Source organism: Canis lupus, chromosome 6 (assembly GCF_011100685.1).
Source record: "Canis lupus familiaris isolate Mischka breed German Shepherd chromosome 6, alternate assembly UU_Cfam_GSD_1.0, whole genome shotgun sequence".
Lineage (NCBI taxonomy): Eukaryota > Metazoa > Chordata > Mammalia > Carnivora > Canidae > Canis > Canis lupus.
This window is the reverse complement of record NC_049227.1, coordinates 65922418-65940498: the sequence shown is the minus strand read 5'-3', so window position 1 is coordinate 65940498 and position 18081 is coordinate 65922418. Positions and strand designations below refer to the sequence as shown.

Below are 18081 nucleotides of genomic sequence, written 5' to 3'. Positions count from 1 at the left end.
AAAAAAATAGGCAGGAGTTTAGAACAAACAACAGACAATAGAAATTCATTTTGTTCATACTATAAAAGGAGTTCAAGAGATACTGAAACCTTATCAGTTGAGAGGGTCTAAAGTTCAATATTTGACCATCCTGAACTTAAAGAAATATGAAAGCAAAGCTGACATTTTCTCCACTTCAAGATTGAAGGGAAAATATACTGTACCCTTAGTAAAATATTGTAGTGGATTGAAAGACCATTTTCAATCCCTCCTGGAAATTTTGTTTCACTGAAACATTGTTTCTTAACTTGTTCTGTGATATCTGTCTGTGGATTCAGAGGTCATTTGATTGGCTATTTCTTAGGCATTTTCCAGGTTCGAAGCCAATTCTTCAGTATACTGTCATTCTCTTTTTTTTTATTTTATTTATGATAGTCATAGAAAGAAAGGGGGGGGGGGCGCAGAGAAACAGGCAGAGGGAGAAGCAGGCTCCATGCACCGGGAGCCCGACGTGGGATTCGATCCCGGGTCTCCAGGATCGCGCCCTGGGCCAAAGGCAGGCGCCAAACCACTGCGCCAACCAGGGATCCCTATACTGTCATGTTCACTATGTATTTGTTTTGAGAGGAAATGTGTTTAGTGACGTGGTGAGTATACTTACTTTTTTAAAGTATAGAATGAGCCTGAGGCTCAGAATGCATGGATTCTGGAGTCATACATCTTTTGTGCCTGCCACCTGCCAGCTGTGTGACCTTGGGTAACTTACTTAACATCTCTTAAGGTTTTGTAAATAGGTCATAATATGTACTTGAATATGTTGTCAAAAATTCCATGAGACAACACTCACAAAACTTTAAGAATATTGCTTAGTAAGAAGCAAACATTCACAAGACGGTAGTTACTTTTATGATTCATTATTCAGGATGATAGTTTCAGAGATGGCAGTTAAAGCTCTGTGTAAAGTGGTCATGGCATGGCATACCTGAGGTGCCTTTTTTGGTGCTTTTCTACACTGAGAACAATTCTCAGTGCTCAGATCTGTGATGGAGCTAAAGGGAGAAGGGGAATGTGGAAGAGAAGGGGCGCATGGTGAAGGAGTACCTTTTGTACCTGGGAATGGAAACTCAGTGCTCATGCTGGGTGTCTACATTTTTTGAGCACCTTTTAGGTAATGCCTACCTAATACAGATAAAAGTAAGCTAAAACTGGGTATTTAAGGGCCCCTAGGTGGCTCAGTCAGTTAAACATCTGTCTTTGGATCCTGGGATTGAGTCCCATATCAGGCTTCCTGCTCTGCAGGGCTTCTGCTTTTCTCTCTCTGCCCTTCCCTCTCCCACTCATGATCTCTCACTCTCTCTCAAATAAATAAATAAAATCTTAAAAAAAACCCCACAAAACAGCCACCCCAAAACTGAGCATTTAGGTAAAGCCCATGTTTCCAAGTAGTTCAAGATATCTGATGAAGTGCAGAAGTGTACTCAAAGTAGAAGAGTGGAGTTAAAGCAAGACTGGAGCAAGTGAGCATATTAAAGAGAAAACAAAAGAAAAAATAGGAAAAGGAAGAGAAGATAGAAAAGGAAAGAAATCATACATGTGAAAAAGGTTAAAAAAGAACTAAAAGAAGCAATTGGGAACAAGAATGATGGAGATATTCACAATGATGATAATACCATTTTATAAATACTATTTGCCAGACTCTATACTAGGAATTTTAGTTTTAGGTGTTTTTTCTTTCTTTCTTTCTTTCTTTCTTTCTTTCTTTCTTTCTTTCTTTCTTTCTTTCTTTCTTTCTTTCTTTCTTTTTCTTTCTTTCTTTCTTTCTTTCTTTCTTTCTTTCTTTCTTTCTTTCTTTCTTTCTTTTTTCTTTCTTTCTTCTTTCTTTCTTTTCTTTCTTTCTTCTTTCTTTCTTTTCTTTTCTTTCTTTCTTTCTTTCTTTCTTTCTTTCTTTCTTTCTTATTCTTGAATTTTGAACACAGATCTTATTATTCCCATTTATAAGTAGGGAAATGGACTCAGGAAATTTATTTAGCTTGTCTAAGATATACAATATTTAGGAAATCAGGAGTTTAGGAAATAAGATGAAAATGATTTTCAAACCATAGGCATCAAATGACATCGTGTTATACCTTGAAGAAATCAGAATATAGTCATAGAAAAAGTCATTGTGAAAGTCATTATGAAGTTGAAATTAAACTATATAAAGTCCATTGAATTATAGCAGTAATATTATTAATAAAAATTATGTATTTATCATTTCATACATATCATGTATTATCATATATGCTATTAGATACACCAGATTATTATAGCACAAAGAAATCACATCTTTGGTTATAATACATATACTCAGGTTTTCTAAAAATATTAATTGTGCAATCATTAGAAACATACCACTTTTAAAAAAGCTGAGGAATTAATAAGATGGAGAACACAATACCTTTCTTTCCACTTTGGACCAAGAACTATTTCTTAGCAGCTTATATTCTGTGTTTAGCATTATACTAGGGCTTTGTGTTCATAAAGGAAGAAAATTTGTGATTAGTGTTGTTACTGAACTCATAATTTAGCCTGAGACCATGACATACGTAAAACACTATAAAATAAAAGTATTAAGAAAGCAAATAATTATAATAAATGATGTGAGCCAGTCATTGCTGGAGGAATTCAAAAACAATCCATCATGACTGGAATATTTGGGGAAAATTGTTAATAAATGTTAGAAACTAATCTGTAACAAGTCAGGTAAAAAATAATAAAAGTACTAAAATGAGACATTGGGAAATCCTTCATAGGAGTATGAAAGGTCTAACTATGATTGAAAACATAGAAGTCAAAAAAGAAAAAGAGTTATTATATGAAAATGAAGATCATCTTCTAAGTAAAAAATAAAAATGCCTTAAGCAAAGATAAAACTCAGTGGGCAAACAATTGGTCAATGCAACCAGTATATGAGACAAAGGGGTCAATTTCTCAACTATAGTGAATGCTGATAGAAATTGTTAAGAAAAAGACAAATGATCCAAAAGAAAAAATGGACCCAGACTATGAACTGACAGTTTATTGAAAATGAAATACACATGGTTCTTAAGCATATGAAGATTTGCTTAACCTCATTAGTGACACACACACAAGTGTAAAATATACTGAAATGCTATTTTTCGATTATTTAAACTAGGAGTAGAGCCCCACATAAACCACATGGACTAGTCAGAAAGGAAGAATCTCCAAAGAAATATTGGTGTAATGTCGTAGGAAAGGGGGGATAGATACTGGGTAGAAGAAAAAAAAAATCAGTTATCTAATGTAAATGCTAAAACTATACCATGTCATTATTTCACCAGGAGCACTTTATGCCACAATTCTTTCTAATGAGGAAGTTATGCATTCTATAAAAGTTCAACATACTTTGTGTATTAAAATGTTTGAAGACTGTTGTTTTCTTTTTTTTTTTAAGATTTTATTTATTTATTCATGAGAGACACAGAGAGAGGCAGAGACACAGGCAGAGGGAGAAGCAGGCTCCATGCAAGAAGCCTGACATGGGACTCGATCCTGGGTCTCCAGGATCACGCCCTGGGCTGAAGGCAGCACTAAACCCCTGAGCCACCCGGGTTGCCCAAGACTATTGTTTTCAATCAAGATGGAGTAACAGGACATCAAATTTATCCTCCCCAGTCAAAATAGCTGAAAAAGGAGACAAAATGTATTATAGTTTTCAAGAACTTGAACTTTAGAGAATGAAAGGCAATGATTTCTAAGAGTCAGGTAACATATGAAGTGAGTCTTATAATTGTCTGAACTTATTGGTGTAGGAGGATTTCCAGGCTGCAGTGTGTGACAGGGAAACCCAGGCAATGCCTGGCAGATTTCTCAATTTGGGAGGAAAAGAGCTGAGAGTCTCGGGAGACTGAAGCACATGAAAAGCCACCAAGCAGCCAAATAAAAAGTGACTGTAGATATCTGTAGGGGGTCCTCCTGGAGTAGGTAGGACAGGCCTGCTCAGTAAATACATATGAGAAAACTACTGGAGGCCAAGAGGAGAACTATAGCTGAGAGCATTAAAAGCAACAGTAGTCAAAGCTCACCCTAGGCCAAGGATATTGCGTATTTCTTAGCTAGACTGGAAAGCCATGCAATTCAGAGACTTGGGTAAACACTCAGAAGTGGTTTGCCTTGATAGAGGGGGAAAAATGGGACATTGGCTACTGTTTGACTTAAACCTAACAAATATTAAGAGCAAGACCCCAAAGGATCCAACTGTTTCCAAATTACTTAACTGGATCCCAGAACAAAGCTCAAGAATTTTAGAAGAACATAAAAATATCCAGCTCCTAACAAGGTATGATTTATAATTTCTGGCATATAATCAACAAATTACCAGTCATGAAAGGAATCAGGAAAATGAAATACATAATGAGGAGAAAAAATAATCAATGAGAAACAACCCAGCTCTGAAGCAGAGGTTAGAATGAGCAGACAAGGACATTAAAATGATTGTTATAACTGTACTCCATGCATTCAGAAAGCCAAAGGAAAACAGAAAATGTTATTTGGAGATATGGAAGTTATGAGAAAGACCAAAATCAAACTTCTGGAGATGAAAACTATAATGTCTGAAATTAAAACTACACTGGATAGGATTAATGGTAGACTAGACATTACAGAATAAATGATTGGTGAACTTTAAGCTCTATCAGTAGAAGCTATCAAAAATGGAAACAGAAATTAAAAAGACTCAGAACAACAACAATAAAACCAGATCATTGGGAAGCTGAGGGACAACTTCAGGCAGCCTAATGTGTAATTAGAGTCCTGAAAGAGAGGAGGACAGAAAATATTTGAAGAAATAATGGCAAACATTTGCACATTTGAAGAAAACTATAAAACCACAGATGCAAGATGCTCAGTGAACCCCAAGTAGAAAATTATACTAAGGCACAAAATAATCTACTTATTCAAAATGAGTGATGAAACAAAAATCTTAAAAACAGAGAAAAAAACATGTGATATACAGAGGAACAAAAACATAAGGATGACAGCAGGCTTTTCTTTGGAAACAATTCAAGTGAGAAGATAGTGGAGCATCATTTTGAAAGAAAAATAACTGCCAAGGAAGAATTTTGTAACCAGGTCAGCTTCTATTTCAACTTGGAGATGGAGAGACCTGGAAATAATAGGAATATGTAAAATGCAACAGGAAAATGCAGATTGCAAATGAATGTGATTCTTGGATTTAAGAGAATTGCAATGGTAATTATTGAGGTAGTGAGACAAATACAGAGAGAAATAGGATCCACGCTTTTGCTTACCAGTGGCAGGCACCACTGGCTGCTTAAAAGATGGTAAGAGAATATAGCTAAAAATTGTTAACAAACTGCTAAAGATGGAATGAGGGTTGGCATCAGAGTGGAAAGCTCCCGGGGGCTTCAGATATTAATAACATTCTAACTCTTACAAGCAAAGCCTTAACCCCATAAGGCACTATCAGGGATGATAGAGTCCTGAGATAGGTTTTCTCATGGTTCTCTTTGGAGAAATGTGAAGGACGGCCACTGCCAAAACTCTACCCAGAACTGCTTTTCCTATTTCTCTCCCTGATCAAAAGCCTTAACCTTTAGGATGGGTAGTGGTGGTGGAGAACAACAAAAATGTGTTGCCTTAGGGCACTGGTGGAAACCCACTGCAATTTGGGAAAGGAAATTTCTTATAAAGCACCACCTTTGGGGAGGAACAGAGTAAGTTCCAGATTCAACATTACAGCAGAAAGAGAGTCAAGAGTGTTTATGAAGGATCTCAGCTGGACTCATAGACCATGTATCCACCTAAAATTAAGTGTTGAGTAAAAATAACACGGGAATATAGTTGAGAGAGCTGCAAGGAACAGATTCTCTCTGGGGAGAGGTGTACTGGGAAACACAACACCAAGGAGGGCAGCAAACACTTTAAAACCTACCTTGGGAACCATCCCACCACCTAAACCCCAGATATCACTCAGGGAATTTGAAGCCTGTGGTGAACTGAGATCAGTCATAGCAACACTAGATCTCAAACACAGCCCAACTGACTAACGTAAAGCCTTCACAAATTGGCAATGATAATAATAATAATAATAATAATAATAATAATAATAATAATAATAATTTTAAGTGGTTATTTCCAAGCATAGAAATATTTATCTCAATATCTAGTATACTACACAAGATGTCTGGCTTTCAACAAAAAGTTCTGAGGCATCCAAAAAGAAGAGACCAATCAATTACTAGAACTAGACTCAATATTACACAGGTGTTGAAACTCTTTGAAATCTTAAAATAAATATTAATATGTTAAAAGCACTAATGAAAAACTTAGATTGCAAAGCAGGATCAGATGGGTAATTAATAAATAGAAAGTAGGAAAAATCAAATGGAAGTCTAAGAAGTGGAAAACTTGCTAATAGAGATGAAGAATATTTTTCATTGGTTCATCAGTAGACTTGACATATCCAAGAAAAGAATCTGTGAACTTGAAGAGAAGGCAGCAGATCACACAAACTGAAACACTAAGTATGAAGAGTAGGGGGATAAAAAGTAAAACAGAATAGAGCATCCAAAAGCTGTGGGACAATACGAAATGGTCTAATACAGCCATCATTGGAATTCCAGAAGAAGAGAGAGTGAGGTGTTAGAAATATTTGAAGAAGTAAATGCTGGAAGTTTTCCAAAATTAGTGACAGACATGCAAAGTAGTCCAAGAAAATGAGACAACATGAAGTAGGATAAATATCATAAGACCACACCCAGAAATTTTCTATTTAAGCCACTGTAAATGAAATACAAAAGCTAATCTTGGAGGGAGCCAGAGGGAAAAAGATGCATTATATATGGTGGAATGAGATAATAATTACAGCAGACTTCTCATCAGAAACCATGGAAGCAAGAAGACAAATGCATAACCTCTTTAGCATGCGGATAGAAGAAAAACAAAAGCCTGTTAACCCAGACTTCTATGCCCAGCAAAGATATCCTCTACAAGTAGAGAAATACTTTCTCATATACACAAAAATGAAAGGAATTCATTTCTAGTAGACCTACTCTGCATAGCGTTTTAAAGGAGATAGAATTTTTTTGTTACTTGTTTTTAAGGAGGTTTTTCAGGGAGAAGTATTATGATATCAATCAGAAGAAATGAGGCATATTGAAAAATGAATAAATTAAAATTTGTATTTTTCTTATAGCTTAATATCCCAAAAGATACTGATTGTAGTGTATATGTTTTTAAAATATTACAATCCTGCAAAGAATATGAGGGAGAGATTGGAGATGTATTTTTATAAATCCTAACATTACAACTTAAGTGGTATATTTTTTGAAGATACATTCGATTCAGATGGTTTGAAAATGTACATTGAAAAACCATGTGGCAATGACCAAAGTGGTTTAAAAACATATAAATCATAATTCAATAGAAGAGATATAACAGAATCATAAAAGTTGATCAGTTAACCCAGAGAAGTCAGAAAAAAATAGAAAAAAGAACCTGAGGAACATAAGATCCAGCCATCCCACCTCTAGGTATTTATTCAAGCAAAATGAAAACCTATACCCATAAATATTTGTATACAAAAGTTCATAGCTACTTTATTTGGAATAGCAAAAACCTGGAAATAATCCAAATATCTACCAACAGATAAAGGGCTAAGCAAGTTGTGTTATATCCATACAGTGGAATACTCAACAATCAAAAGGAATGAACCATTGATATATACAATATAGATAAATCCCAAAACAATTATGATAAATGAAAAGTCAGTCAAAAAGCAAGTTTGTTTTTATTTGTGTAAAATTCTGGAAAAGGCAAACTAAATTGACAGAAAATAGATTGGTGGTTGCCTAGAAATGTGGCATGAATGTAGCAAGAGAAAACTTTTAGGGATGTAGGATATCTTTATCTTTCTGTAGTGGTTTTGTGTGTGTGGGAAAATCTTGTCCATTAAATATGTGCAGTGTGTTGTATGTCAATTATATCTCAGTAAAGCTGTTGAGAAAGTATGTTTGATACAGATTTATTGTAGCACTTTCCAGTGTGCAACAATTATATTTTAATTTCCTTCCAACTTCACTAGGCTTCCATAAATAAGCTCTTATACTTTCCTGATGCAGGATCAGAATATCACACCTAACTTGACTTATGCAAAAATTATGGCCCAAAACTATCAAAAATTTACCCTACATCATACACTGCTGCCGAGTACCACAAAGTCTAAAGCTCTGCCTTTTGATTTACTCTTCTTCCCATGAAGTCATTTTATGGCTACATGCTCACCAAATTCTTTCCCTCGTCTTCCTGGGCATACAGCTACAGCACATTGCCTATCCTCCTTTTGCAGTTAGATATGGCCACGGAACCCAATCCTAAGCAGAGGTGATAGGCATAACTTTCAGACCTGATCTTAAACATCTCTTGTGTGTCATTTCTCTTGCCTTTCCCCATCCTCTAGCTGAATGAGGACCCTTCCAAGACCCTAGAAGAAGGCAGAGCTGTAGTATAAAAATACCTTTGTCTGTAAATTAAAATTTAGAAAGCTGTGTGCTCACGAGGGATGGTGGAATTAGACTGTTATGTGAGTCATGAATTAAATTTCATTCGGTTAAGCCATGAAATTTGGCAGTTTGTTTGCTATATAACATCCATATTAACTAATAGACGTTGCTAATTTTTACCAGCATTACCAGCATACTGGAAGGAATAAAGGTGACCCTAACATAGCAGTGTCTTTCCCTGCAGTTCTTTTTTTAAAAAATATTTTTATTTATTTATTCATGATAGACAGAGAGAGAGAGAGAGAGAGAGGGAGGCAGAGACACAGGCAGAGGGAGAAGCAGGCTCCATGCTGGGAGCCCGACATGGGACTCGATCCCGGGTCTCCAGGACTGCGCCCTGGGCCAAAGGCAAGCGCTAAACTGCTGAGCCACCCGGGGATCCCCCTCTTTTTTTTTTTAAGCTGTTTTTGTACATTTACCCTGGGGCCAGATTCACAATATATACTTAATAAATGCTAACTTTCTTGGACTTATTTTTTTTCCATTGTCTTTTTGGAATACAAGAAAAACAGAATAAGAATATGTATTTTTTTTGGTTTCAATTAGTATTTATGAAAAGTTAAAAAGTAAGTTTTAGAAGTTTCATCAATACGGATGTCTCACAACTATATTCATATAGTAGCTTTCTCTATTATCTGTAAGAATAAGAATCCTAAAGCACTGTGATTGAGAGAAATAATTACTATTGAAATAGAGTGGATATAAGGCTTCATAGTTACTTGCGGGAAACTTATTCACACTTTTGATCAAAATTCCATTACACAATTCCAAATTATGTTTTCAGGAACAAGTTAAAAAAACAAAATACTTTTCTTGAGTACAAAATCATCTTGTAAGAGGATTATTTTCATGAATAGTGATATTTCAATTTGTGAGTGTTATTTCTAGAGAAACTCGGTGGCTCTACTTCTCCACAGGATTTACTAAAACAAACTTGACTCCATGAGTACAGAAGGAATATAGCCATTTGGTTCTGCTGTTCAACTAACTGATGATTGTTAAAAATGCTACCCATGATATTCCCTTTCTGGGTAGCTTCAGAAGATGTGATACCACCTCCACAAGGCACTCACTCCACCTTGCATGTGGCGTAACCGCCGGCTCTGAAGTGCACACACCCCAGAAGATGGAAAAAAGGGCTCTCTTCTCAAATTGCAAGAAATAGCCTTTCTAGAGAAATTACTACAATCATAGAAGAATTGCTGTTTCCTTGAGGAATAAGAAAGGAATGTGTGTGGGTAGCTGGGAGTCTAAGGAGTTTAGAGTGGGAGATGTGAAATGACTACTCGAACATGTAGAGAAGTCCTTCCTTGCAGCACGTTTTTGAATCAAGCTCTTACTTGACAAGTACAGATGGGCTAGGAAAAAAATGTGAGCTAACTCAGTTCAGAGGGTAGTGTTACCTGGGGGCTATGTACTTTACACACTGAGATCACAGATGTTCAACGAGCATTGAGATATTCTTGATGAAGTTCTGTCCTTACTGCTTTATTTGCTTATTTATCAGAGGTACCTATTAATTAGTGAAGTAGGCACATGTTTGGTAACGGATGGACTTATTCCACAAATGCCGAAAATGAAATCTTCATCCAAAGAGTGGAGAGCTTAAGAAAGAGCTTAAAAAGGTTGAGAATACCCCAAAGAGAGGTTGAAGAGAGAGCCTTGAGGCAGTTCACAGGTCACAGACCTTCAGATGAGTGAGGAGTCACTCAGAACCCTCCTCTATACCTTATTCAAAATATATCAATGGACTTAATGTGAATAAATCAACTCCATTCCTCTGCCCTAGAAGATCATAAATAGAAAATCAAAGAACTAAAATCAGAGGGCTAAGAAGGACTTAGAGGAGTCACAGAGTTCACCAGTTTGCCTCCCAGCATAGGATGGCATCTAAGTCTAACAAGGCAGGTGATGAATATTCTTAAAGGTGGCTGGTGGTTCACACTGTTCAAATGGATGTCCAACTACCATTTATTAAAGGAAAGAGCTTTTGTTCCCCTGCTGATATCAGTGGCAGAAGTGTTCTAACTAAAATATGTGTTAAATATCAGAAGCCATCAATGCATTTATAGAGGATTATATATCTTGGACTTCACAGTAACATTAGGCAGTGTGATTTAAAATTGTAACTTTGAAATTAAAAAAACTACAAGTTTCTTCACCACTGATAAAATTGTGATTTTAATTTTAAATTAAATTTAATTTTATATTTTAAGTGCTCAGTGTGAGTCTTGTTGGCTCATCTATACTCAGGCAGTGGGCAAGTGGTGCGCCTGCTGCTCCCTCAGCCCTGCCACCTTCCTCTGCTGCGTCCCTCCTCAGACTGTAGTACCAGCAGTAGCCTAAAATTTTGACTTTTAAATATCACTTTGTGCGCTTACAGGACAGATTTTTTAAAAACTGCTTTTGCCTTTATTTTTCCCCGTGGCCACAAGTAGTTGTAGCTGAATTCTTTCTAAATGTTCCTATTTTTCTTATTTCTCTTCTGTCTTAATCCTGAGACTCATGATTTGAATTTAGGAAAATCTGGATATAATGGAGAGAACTCGGGACTCCTGGGAGCTGTCTGGGTGCAGAAGGGGTGAGTAAACAGTCTTAGAGTAGTGTGGTAGAGGCTTTGATGGAGTCATGTGCCGCAAGCAAATCACCAATGGGCTCGTTAAGTCATACTGGAGAGTCAGAGAAAGTATCCAGGAAGCAATTTGGCCAAGAGGAAGAATGAGTGAAGGGCTGGTGGTATTCCATAGAGGAAACAGTATACACAAAGTTGTGAAGCTGTTAAATAGCATAGTCCATTCAGTGTGTAGTAACCAGCCATTACTGAAGTTTAGAGTGGATAGCATGGAAAACCAGAAGATAGGCACAGGCCAGGACTTACATCATTATGGAGAAATTTTTGGATACTATCATTGACATGTTATTAGATCGTAATCTTTTTTTCCATCAGGGTAATGCAGTAATTCACTAGCAGGAGCCCACAGAGGCTAAGAGGGGCTGCTATGGACATAGCTGGAACCAGACTGGTAGGGCTACTGAGAAAGCAACCTCAGAAATAAAGATACTTTTATAACCCTGCCCTGCTGCTCTCTTCTTGCAGGGATGCATTCTGATGAATCATCCTGCTGCCCAGAACCACCATTTTCTGTAAGGCTTAAGCAGCTGTGTTTGTAATTTAGATTTTGGTGGTAAGACCCACTTTAATTCAGGGCAAAGATTGACCTGGATTTAAGGGAAAGAAACCAGATTGTTAGATAACCAGAAGACTAGCTGGCACAGCTCTCTCGTCATGCAAGGAAATGTCCACTGCTTTAGATCCCCAGCCATTCAAGAGACTCTGTTCTCCTTCTACTCCCTTCCAATCCAGTGCAGTTTGGTATTGAACCACTCCCTTAATATGCTGACAAGGGTCACATAGCACTGATGTATTGTCTGAACTGCCCTTTTTTTAAAGCTGATCTGAGCTGCACAGTACGTTCCAACATTATTGAAACTTGTCTCAAGTTGCAAAGTCAATCTCCCTTTAATTACAGTGTATTTGGATAGCATTTATTCCATAAATAAGAACAAAAACGAGTTGAAAATGAGTTTCTAAGAAGTAGAAGCCCAAATGGAACTCTTCATTGTTATTACAGCAGCAAATATGTTGAAAGTACAGGTTACTATGTGAGTTGGTTTCCATCTTGTATTCATTCATTCATCTTGTAGTTCAGGATGGTATAAGGGGAGGCTGTCTTAGGTTTAAGCAGGGAACTGAATATAAAGAGCAGTGCAATGTCAAGGCTTGTCTGGATCTTCCCCCAAGATTTGCATTTTCTCAAATATTAAGTTGTTATGTTGGGTCAATCTGGTTTCAAGCCTAATAATGAAAATAAGACTGATGCCTTGTCCTAAAATATACATATACATACATACATTTTAAGAAGACAGAAAGAAAGAAAGGAAGGAACCAGTCTCCAGGCTGGATCCCAGCCTCTCAGAATTTTGCCAAGCCCAGTTTAGGCCTGAGTTTCTGCTTTGCTACTCATCTTAGGTTTCTGTTCTCAGTGTCATGTTCTGCTCCATGTTAAAGGAGCACAACTTCTTCATCCCGTACTGCCCATAAATGTCTAAATCGTGACTGGATAGGAATTAATTTCTAAGACCATGGAATTAGCTGGTGTAGCGATATATTTGTTGCCAACTGGCTCATTTCCTAGCTTTATTCTTACTCAAGTGTAGAGGCTAATATACAACTATAGATTCTTCCTCCCTATATATAAAACCCTTTCTGTGAATATCTTCCAAACATGTCTAGGTCTTTAGAAATAATGAGCCTATGCAATGATGGATCTGAAAAAGGGAAAGGTCTGGTTTGCATGGGAAGGTGCTCCAGATTAAGAGCCAGTACAAGAATGCTCCTTTTCACTTTTTACCGTGTAAATGTCAGGTCAATGAATTTTTTTTTGAAATTAAAATTTATTGTCTGAAATCTATTCTATACAAGATCTTTCTATTTGAGATCAAATTTTAGAGTTCATATTAATAAACTAATAATTTTGAGATCGTTTTTTAGTGCTGTAGTTTAAGAAGCACATCCTCTTAGCTTTGAATGGGTATGTCGTGTTCTATGGTACTTGGTTTATAAGAAGTAAGTTATTTCCCGTATCAGTATAGTCTTCTTATTCAGACAGAGGATCAACATAAGATCTTTCAATTTTTAAAATTGTGGTTGGTGCCATTAAGATTTGTTCAGTTAACCTTCAGGTTATTTTTTGCTAATATGAATTTTTACAAACTAAGTGGTCTGAAAACAAGTAATTATATAGTGTGACAAAGTAGGTTTGTGTATTTCTCACTAAAAGTATTGTGCTGAAGGCACAAGTTCCATTTTGTTCTTCACATGTAAAAATTAAAGGCAGATTTGAGGACAAATAACTGCCTTGACTTCATATAGCTTTCTTCTCTGTTTGGGGCTCTCATTGCCTATGACAGATGAAGCAGGTTCAGTAGGACAGTTCTATTGTTTAATTTGATATCCTGACATTCTAATGGTTGCATCACGACATTTAGTTGTCCCAGATCTCTTTATGCTGTTTTCTGGGAGTGACAGAGTCAAAAAAATATGCCTCTTTAAACTGTCATTCTGCTTAACTCCTCCTCTGCAATTACATTTGCATGCATAATACATCATAACAAATTAGATGTCGCAAAGACACACAACAGGAATTATGTGAGCTTGCACTAAGAGCTGTGGCTGATGGAATAGGCAAGGAGGAGATTGGAGGGTGAGGGAACGAAGAAGAGAAAAAAACTAATGAATGAGAACTACCATAGAAGATGGCAGCGGAAATTTATCTTCTCATCTTTTTGAGGCCAGTAATCAATTGCAGAAAAGTAAATGAAAAGGGAAAATTCAAAACCAATTTGGTTACTACCAGTCTGATTGGAGATTAAAATGAAACAATGGTATTTTGTTCTAGAGGGGAAGATATTCATTGGTTTGGAGGCAGTAAAAGTAACTATGACACAGAGGAAAGCTCTTTATTTCACATGTTAACCTGGAAAAAAAAAAGAGAAAGATATTGAGGTTGTAATTCAAGCTTATTGGAAGTGTTTTCTAGTAGACTGGAAACAATCTTCTTGACTGAATGAACCTAGGCTGAAATTACAGCTATACCCATAAACACCTCAGCCACTCTGTTTGGCTCCTACCTTATAATGACTGGATTAAAGTGTTTTTCTTATGTGATTGTATGTCTTCTGGCCCCCTGACACACGAAATTGGCCAATTTAGAAGCACTGGTACCTGATGGTCATCGAAAGGCCATTGTCCCTGAAGTGCTATTAGTACGTGTCATACGTTGGCCAATAACTGGCACAAGGACCGGGCCCTTCTCTAAAAGGTTGGAATAGCCGCTTTCAAAATGATGAGAATCAGTCAATATCGGCTGATGATGTTAAATGTTTTACTTAGTCTGACAAAAGAAGGAGGAATAGGAATTGAACTTGCGGTTCCCTTTGTTCTGCGCCCCCCCCCCCCCAGTCTCTTTCCATTTTTCTTACTCATTTTCTGTCTGTTTTCTACAAATACATAAGGGAAATAATAAATTTTCGGTAACATGGAAGTTGGATTAAATTCAGGAGAAGCCCAAAATATTAGTGCGGTTACAGAACATGCTGTAAATCTTTGCTCTCTGTCCTGCTCTCCTCGGCTTCTATTTCCTTAGCTTGCTTCCTCCCAGCCCCCTTGCCTCTCCTCTGATCTCAGGCCAGGCGTCCCACTCTGCAAGGAAGCACGTAACAGATTGCTTCAGTGAAGCATTTGCCATTCTCCCGGTTTTTCCTCATCATTCTCTTGCAGCCTTTTTTCCAATGCTCCTGACAATGTGGAAGAGCTCCCCAGCCAATCATTTTCTGGCATTCCGTTGGTTCCATGGCGAGATCCGAGGAAGCCCATCAGCCTCTGCTAGGCTGATAACCATCATTGCTTCTAATGTGTGCTTCGGCATTTCTCATCACAGCATGCATCTGTTGGGGAGATAAAAGGAGAGATTTACAAATATATAATCAGCAGATGTATGAAGGCTGTCGAAGCAAAGTAGACTAAGAAGGAAGCATATCCACATTTTCTTGGGGGTAAGAGGAGATAAATATGCTGGCTTTTGTATGATTAGGTCATTACTAACACCTGGAGGCTGTCTCGGTCCTTGGAGGAAAACCATGGAGAATATTTGGTAACGAACACATTTGGTTCACAGAGGGGGTTATTCTGAGCCAGATTGGAAAACATTTTAAAATGGAATATTGCCTGCATAAAAGAGGCAGATATCTCAGCTTTGCTTCATAACAGGAGTTCTCTAGTGGATCCTTCTGCATAATGGGGCCGTATGGTAGGTCTATGGAATATCACACTCTGATGTCAGAAAAGCATACATATCTTCAGCCAAATGTTTGCATGTGCATTAGAGCATATACAGTATTATTTCATCACTGTCTCCCAGGCCCTTGTGTATTAGCTCCCCGGCCCCCGTTGTATAATGAACCCCTCTTAAACCAGTGAGGTTTTTCAATATCGGTGAAGAGTTTTCAGAACTATCGTCCTTCAAATATTATTTGAAGTTATCTCTTGTTAATCTTTAATATTCGCTTCCCCGACCCCCTAAATTTCTTATGTGAGAAACATGGAAAATTTTGGAATTCGAATGTGTCGAGATTATTTCATATTTGAGCTTTCCTTTCCACCTTAACTAATATAAAACTGATAGATACTATTGTCTCTCTTCAAAGAACACATTTTATTGATGACTCTCTCCAGCCCATGTGTTAGAAGCCATATTTTAAAAAAAAAAAAGAGAAAAAAGGACAGATTATAAATTTGTGAGCAAGGAAAAAAATACCAAGAAATTAATGACTTAGCCTTTGCTTGACAACAAGAAAAACTTAGTGTAGTGATTTCTTACCATGGACCCAGATTTCTAGAAAACTATACATAACCAAGAGAAGCTCTGTGGGTCACGCTAAGTCATCAGGATATTGGAAGGTGGCATTAGGATGACACTGTCCGACAGAGAGGAATTGCTTGCTCCGGTAAGAGATTAAAAATTTAATACTGTAGGATATTATATCAATCTAGGCTTTTCTCTATTCCTTTCTACTTTCTCTCTCCAACTGTCTAGTTGTTTTCTCCTTTCTGCTCTATCTATGGTGAATACTTCCATGCTTAAAAAAAATTTTTTTAAGGGAATCTTTCACCTTTTTTTCCTTGTAAACTTTAATTCTGTGGGCTACATTTTCTTAAACACGAAACTTTCCTTTTTCTCTGCTGGAATTAGAGAAAAGAAGTGATGTGGATGCTGAATACTGTGTCTTCAGTAAAGCAAAATGGCAGTGATTTTTGGATGGAATAAAATGAATAGTTAGAGGCACTAAATTAAGAGTGGCACAGAATAGCGTCGATGCCAGCATCATGCATGCAGGCTTCTAAGCTGCATAGCATCACCTAAGCTATTTTAGAACACAGCTACATATCTTTAATGATTACAAATCTTCTTTCATCTCCAGAGTGAGATGAAAAAGAAATTATATCTGTTTCTCTTCATTGTCTAAAAGGTATATGCATAATCTATATGATAAACATGTGGCAAGCAACTGGCACATAAATTATTCAGTAACGTTGAACAGGGGATGCATTACAGAATGCCATTCCACACCTCACATCTCACCTCCCCCTCCCCCCTTCCTGCACTGTTCAATACCAGCATGGCCTCCGTTCAGTAGGTATATTCAATTAAATCTAGGAACTTCTCCATTTCTGTTATACCTCCAGAAACACAACAAAACAGAATGAAACAAAACTTGCTATTTCATTTTTAAAGTACTGTATTCCCTTTGTAAGAGAGAAGTTTACCCACTCTCCTAGTCAAATGATTTTGAAATTCAGATAAAACTGAAAGTAGAGAGGATTTCTCTCTCCCTACTTACATCCTACTTCATAGGATTTCTATGAGTCATATTGTTTTAAGGGTTCATAGAAGAATGCTCTTGGTATTGTACCAATTTAATGTTCCAAAGGAAACATTTGCCCTTGAGATTCTTCTAATATGCTGCATTTGGATTCAATGAAAGAGTTTATGTGCATAACTTTTGCTGTCTTAGGGGTTTTTGTGTGGTCTGTCTGATGGCAATTTGGGGATGAAAAAGGAAATGAGAATCGATATTGTATTATCAATTTCTTTTAATCACCATCAGCCTTCTTTCCCTCCCTCTAACACATTCCCTTCCACCTGCACGATATTCTCCTTTTATGGTATTAGTATATGATAAAACCTCACTTCACAGCCTAAACATAATATCGTGGAAAAAAAAGAAAAAAAAATAAGCCATTTCAGAACAACTATTGGTTTTGGAGCCAAACTTTTCTTCAGTTCTTGATGCAAAAAATACAAATTGTAACAATTCTGTTTTTCCCATACAGTCAATAGCTAATCACATTACTATTTTATGTGATAGATATGCCTATTCTCTGTGATCAAATGACTTTTCAATTCTTAATTTGGACATATCTTTTGAACAGTGAAAATAAAATATTAAAAATATTCAGAAGTTTATAGTATTATAACATCCTCTGTGCATGCAGCTTTCCCTCTGTGTTGATATTGGTGAGCAGATACTAACAATAACACTTGGAGAACTTTATTATCCAATTTTGTGTGCATTCAATAGGATTATGAGTTTTTGATCATACAAATGCAAAAGAGATTTGGCAGTAGCAGGAAGCAACATAGTTCTAGAAGCAAATTTCCATTTTATTAATCTGAGATAGAACTACTTTTTCCAAATTGCTACACAGCTTGAATTATCCGTTCAGCTTTCTCTGTTTATTCTTTGCACCACTAACCTCAGAATGTTAGTGGTTTATATAAATTCACAGTCCTATGAAATCTGGGGGACTAGAAATCTTTGGATGCTATCCACACGACTAAGATGCAGCCAATAAAATTTTTAGCTTTCTTTGTAGGTGGTCTTTGTTAGTCTTGGTTAG

At 36.8% G+C, this 18081-nt stretch overlaps 1 long non-coding RNA gene across 10 annotated transcripts in view; it reads left to right on the top strand.

Annotated features, from left to right (window-relative positions):
• The window catches only part of LOC111096433, a 217399-nt gene that overhangs the window by 159140 nt on the left and 40178 nt on the right, over positions 1-18081 (top strand). Inside the window, exon 2 of one of the 10 annotated variants that reach the window (XR_005361363.1) lies at positions 11082-11142. The exons of the other annotated variants lie outside the window; for them this stretch is intronic. This is a non-coding gene — a long non-coding RNA (uncharacterized LOC111096433). The remainder of the gene's footprint in view (positions 1-11081; positions 11143-18081) is intronic. 10 annotated transcript variants of the gene reach the window in all.